Genomic DNA, 6000 nt, shown 5'->3' with positions numbered 1-6000 from the left:
GGCAGGAGATCACATGGAGAGCTCGGCATGCTTTGGGGATAACTCCCTGCCGAGCCAGTGGTGGGAGCCCGGTGGAGAGGGAGGTCCCAGGACCCCACACCCCCCTACCCTGATGCCCCGGAGAGGGGTGCCATTTGTAAGCAAGACAGACTAGGCCCCTGGGCCAGATTGACCCCCAAACAGGGGGGCTGTATAGACTCGGCCACTAGACCATATTGACTGTCCCCCAAGCAGGGGCAACACAGACTCAGCTGCTAGGCCAGATTGACCCACCCCCCCCCAGGCAGGGGGCAACACTGACTTGACCACTAAGCCGGATTGACCCCCGCATAAGGGGCGGTACAGACTTGGTGCTAGACCATATTGACCCCCAGGCAGGGGGCAGCACAGACTCGGCCGCTAGGCCAGATTGACAGAGGTAGCACAGACTCAGCCGTTAAGCCATATTGGCTCCCAGCCAGGGGATGGCACAGACTTGGCCACTAGGTCATATTCTCCCCCTCCTAAAGGGGTGTGGGGTGTGTGACCCCGTGACAGTGTCCCTTCTCTGAGGCCCTGCCTCTGCTCATTCCATCCTCCCTACCTCCCCCATCTTCCCTTACTTTCACTAGGCTGGGGAAGAGGGTTGGGTGCAGGCTCTGGTCTTGGATTAAGTGATTTGGAGTGTGAGAGGGGCTCTGAGCTGAGCTTGGGGCAGGCAGCTGGGATGCTGGAGAAAGTTCTAGGTGCAGGCTCTGGGAGAGTGTTTGGATGCAGGGGTGCTCAGGGCTAGGGCAGAGGGTTGGGGTGCAGGAGGAGGTTTGTGACTGGGGTAGGGTTTCAGGATGTGGACTCTGACTGGCAACTGCTTACCTCAGGTGGCTCCTGGGTAGTGGTGCAGTGAGGTTAAGGCAGGCTCACCCTTACCCTGGCTCTGCACCACTCCCAAAAGCAGCCAGCAAACTCCATTCCAAGTCCTGTTGTGCCTCCCACCCTGCTTTGTGGAGATAGGATACAGAGTGGGAAAGGGGGCACCTTGATATCAGTGCTGTCCTCTCCCTCCCCTGCTCTGCCCAGCAAGCAGAGGTTCCCAGGGGCCAGGGGAGGCAGCTCCCAGGCAAAGAGCAGGAGATGCACAACAGGGGATGCAGGAGAGGGGCAGCTGAAGTGCCGGCACTTGGTAGCCTCTTGGCCAAACCCGTCAGGATCACCTGTCAGAGGCTCCAGCGTCTACCAGTAGATCCCAATCTATTGGTTGGTAACCACTGACTTAGAATCATTGTGGATAGTCAATGTGGGTAGCAGTCAAAATAGCTAACAGAGTGTTAGGAACCATTAGGAAAGGGAAGGATAATAAGATAGTATAGTATTTTCTATTATATAAATCCAGGGTACACCCGCAACTTGAATACTGCATATTGTTCATGTTGCTCCATCTCAAAAAAGATATATTAGAATCAGAAAAGGTACACAGAAAGGTAACAAGCTATTAGGGTTATGGAACATTTTTCATATGACAAGAGATTAAAAAGACTTTTCAGCTTAGAGAGACTTCAAAGGCGGGGGATATCAGAGAGGTCTATATAATCATGAACAGTGTGGAGACAGAGAGCAAGAAAGTGTTATTTACCCTTTCCCATAACACAAGAAACTGGGTCACCCAGTGACATTTTAATAAGCAACAGGTTTAAAACAAATATAAGGAAGTATTTATTCACCCAGCACACAGTCAATCTGTGGAACTTGTTGCTAGGGGATGTCGTGAAGGCCAAAAGTATAACTGAGTTCAAAAAAGAATTAGCCATTGATGGACCTATTCTCTATGAATTTATTTAACAGCCAAGATGCTCATGGACACAACTTCATGCTCTGAGTGTCATTAAACCTCTGACTGCCAGAATTTGGAACTGGACAACAGGGGATGGATCACTTGATAAATTGCCCTGTTCTGTTTATTCCCACTGAAGCATGTGGCACTAGCTACTTTGGAAGGGGAATAGGAGTCTAGATGGACCTGTGGTTTGACCCAATGTGGCTGTTATTATGTTCTTATGAAGATATTATTGCTGTCCTTATTCTCTGTGTTTTACATAAAGACACAATTGAGTGTTTTCATGCATGGAAATCTAGCTGGAATACTGAGTTGAAAATATAACAAACTGCATTGTATAATCTATTAATTGTTTTGAAAGGAATTTTTCAACCTTTTTTCATTTGTGGTTTCCTAAAAAATTTCAAATGGTGGTGCAGGCCCTTTGAAATTCAACCTGTAGTCTGCCTGCCTCTAACCATAGAAGTCTTAGACTGAAAACTGACTGAACAGAATTCAATTGTAAAATGTCTCACGTGTTTGTCACAGCATGTGACACAGCATGAGAGAGGGCACTAAACTGTGGGTTCCTATAGTAATGGCAACACTTTCGGGTTTTGACCTATAGGTGCGGGTATGTGATTGATCAGAAAAACAAAATGCCTTTTCTGGGATCTGAAACTTTATTTTCCTAGTCATTCAAGGGCTGTTCCCCAACTCTGGCACTTCAAAAATGATCCAAGAAATGTTGGATAATGACTTGTGACCATAAGTGGGACTTGCACCGCGTATGGTGCAATTTCATTTCTGGTATGAAATTTCCTAGTTCTTTTGAAAGAAAAAATACTAAAGGCTAAGACTCTGCCACTCCTGCTCATGCTGCATATTACCTCACTCCAGGAGTAGTTATTTGCATGAAAATTGGAGTGTTCCTGGAGTGAAACTAGGCAGGATTTACTTCAAAATGAATACATTCCTGCAACCTTTTTTCTAGCTGTTCCAGCTATAATTAATGGGATTAGACCGCTCAGCAAATAATGCCAGAAATCTGACAATAGCCATTCTCAACTGGCTGTAGTTCATTGCATCGATGTATTACTTGTACAGTAGCTTAACATTAGTGTTCCATGAGTTGGTACCAATGTCACATTTGCTTTCTGTGTGTGCATCTTAATTGTTTCCTCGCAATTTCTTTTTGGCTCTTGCCAAAAAGATTTTATACTTTTCTATCTTTTGATTTGAGGAAACTAGCTGATCAAACTTAGCATCTAAAATACCCAGGAGATCATGAACTAATTTGGTTTTCTGTCAGACTCTTCCAGTAGACCTTACATAATACAGGTTGCATCTCTCTGGTCTGGGACTCTCTGGTCCGGCAACATCCATGGTCCAGCAGGATGAGAGAGCCATGGTAGTTGGGAGTCCGGTGGCCATGAACGGAACTGTGGGGCCAGCAGCTGTGAGAGGAGCCAGGTGCCTGGTGCTGAGAGCATGAAGCTCAGTGGCCAGGGCTGGACCAGCAGTGGTGACAAGCCAGGGGCGTGAAGTCTAGTGCCCAGGCCAGATCGGCCGCAGCATCTTGCTGGGGACTCAGAGCCTGGTAGTCTTAGAACAGTAGAACTGGAAGAGACCTCGAGAGGTCATCGGGTCCAGTCCAGAGCAGGACCCAGTACTGTTTAGATCAGTGGTTCTCAACTCATTTCAGTCCACGGACCACCAGGCCAATCAACATTTTCATGGATTTTGGACAATGTTCCTGTGGACCACCGAAAAAGTCACCATGGACCAGCAGTGGTCCATGGACCACCAGTTGAGAACCACCAGTCTAGATCATCCCTGATAGGTGTCTGTCTAATCTGCTCTTAAATATCTCCAGAGATGGAGATTCCACAACCTCCCTGGGCAACTTATTCCAGTGTTTAACCACCCTGACAGTTAGCAAGTTTTTCCTAATGTCCAACCTAAATCTCCCTTGCTGCAGCTTAAGCCCATTGCTCCTGTCCTATCATCAGAGGCCAAGGAGAACAATTTGCAAGTCAGTGGCATGGAGCATGGCAGCTTGGGATAGATTGGTAGCAGAACCCAGCAGTGGCAGCTATGGTGTGGGGCCAGCAGTAGATCCCAGCTGGCGGCCAGCAGGGGAGCTGAATGGATAGCCAGGCCAGCAGCAGAGCTGGGTGGGAGTGCAGAGCCCAAAGGGGAGTCTAGCCAGGTCTGCTGATGGACCCCAGAAGACCCTGGAGTCCATCAACATAGGGGCTGGAATGGACCTAATCTAATCCAGTAAACCTCATTTAGGACTTGTCAAGTCGTGAGGGTGCTGGACCAGGGAGGTCCAACCTGTAGTTCATTGTTTTGATAACTGGAGGAAGAAGATAGCTGGCTAGGATCTAATGGGCCCTGCTAATATTTTCCTGGTTCTAAGAACAGAGGAGCTCACTACAATAATGCAGCTGCTTCATTTTTACCTTTTGTTATAATTACTAAAGGACAGGGAATGCTTGGAGGCAATCTGGCCAAAAAAGCAATGGAGGAAAACTGAAAATACTGAAGAACGCAAACAAAGAACATCATGATCTGCTGCAGGGAAACTCAGAGCTGTTGGGATAATTGTTTTATTAAAGTCATGCGCCAGGAAGCTATTTCAGTGTTATTAATTGCACCAAGATATACTGCTCCCTATAAGGTCTAGAAGGATGCCACCCTCCAGAAAAAGACTGAACTAAGCAAGTTTCTGATTGGAGAGATTAAAACAAGCAGTTTTACTATAAAAAGCAAGATTGTTAGTTCCAGCTGAGCCTGCCAAGAAAATGCCCTGAAGCTTAAAAATTCCCCACCCAACAATCCCAAAACAAAAGTCAGAACATCCACACCACAAGACAGCCACATTGGAAGTTTTTGTCTTCTTTCTGGGATAAATCCTATCCTATGGCCTGCTGCTATAGAAGGTGCCTACTGAAGAATCATAAGGAATCATTTCCCAACTACACAGACAAGCAGATATCTCCACAGGGCATTGAGGTATACTACGTGGCTAACATATTGGGCATATGCCTTTTCCTCAAGAAATCAGGGACTACAGGCTGGGTAGTATGTTTAGATTCAAGCTGACTCATGTCTCTGCTGCCATTAGATTTGCACATTGGCCAGCAAGAGAACCCTTGTGTAAACTGCTCCAGTGCATAAACACAGTAAAGAGTGTGAGCAACTCCTCCAGAAACTGCCTTCTCTGTAAGGGAAGAGGGGCTGCCCATAAATTATATATCACATATTTTGGTGACTTTTCAAACACTATTCACTCTTTGCAACACTGAAACAAACATGCAGAATTAAGAAGCAACCCACCCATTTCCCTCATGCACTACATAAGGTGTAGACAGCTTCAGACAATTCTTTGGATGAATGCATTGCTGTCAAAACATCATTAACCCTTGATCTGGCTGCTACAATTCATGGTAGGAATTAGCAACTTTGCCATCGCTGTCCATGGAACACTAAGATAAAATATCATGTATGCCTTTCTAGGCAAATATTTATCCAGCTTTTATATAATAATTAACCTGAAGAACTTCTGTTGCTAACTTTGTCCTGAACAGCTGAAAAGTCACTTCCTATAAGGTTGTTGTGGAACGTCCGCATAGAATGTAATTTATCATGCACAGAGCAATGAGAAAACAAGCCTTTTTTACAAAGTCACTCAAAGTTCACATGAATGGCTATTTGGCAAGTGTATTTTAGATACACGCTGGCTGTGTCTACACTGGGCCACTTATTCCGGAAAATCAGCCACTTTTCCGGAATAAGCTGCGAGCTGTCTACACTGGCCCTTGAATTTCTGGAAAAGCAACGATGCTCTACTGTACAAAATCAGCCGCTATTCTGGAAAAACTATTCTGCTCCCGCTCCGGCATAAGTCCTTATTCCGGAACACTGTTCTGGAAAAGGGCCAGTGTAGACAGCCCAGTAGTCTTTTCCGGAAAAAAGCGCGTCTACATTGGCCACAGACGCTTTTCCGGAAAAAGGGCTTTTCCGGAAAAGCAGCCTGCCAATGTAGACGCTCCTTTTCCGGAAAAACTGAAAACGGAATAGTATTCCATTTTAAGCATTTCCGGAAATTCATGCCAGTGTAGACACAGCCTGACACTGTTTACCAGTAGAAAGCCAGATGCTGACAGGTGCTCCCCATAGGTCTGGAAAACCTGTGGCCAGCA

The sequence above is a fragment of the Pelodiscus sinensis genome, chromosome 3 (assembly GCF_052426305.1).
Source record: "Pelodiscus sinensis isolate ZL-2025 chromosome 3, ASM5242630v1, whole genome shotgun sequence".
NCBI lineage: Eukaryota > Metazoa > Chordata > Testudines > Trionychidae > Pelodiscus > Pelodiscus sinensis.
This window is presented reverse-complemented; position numbering follows the sequence as displayed.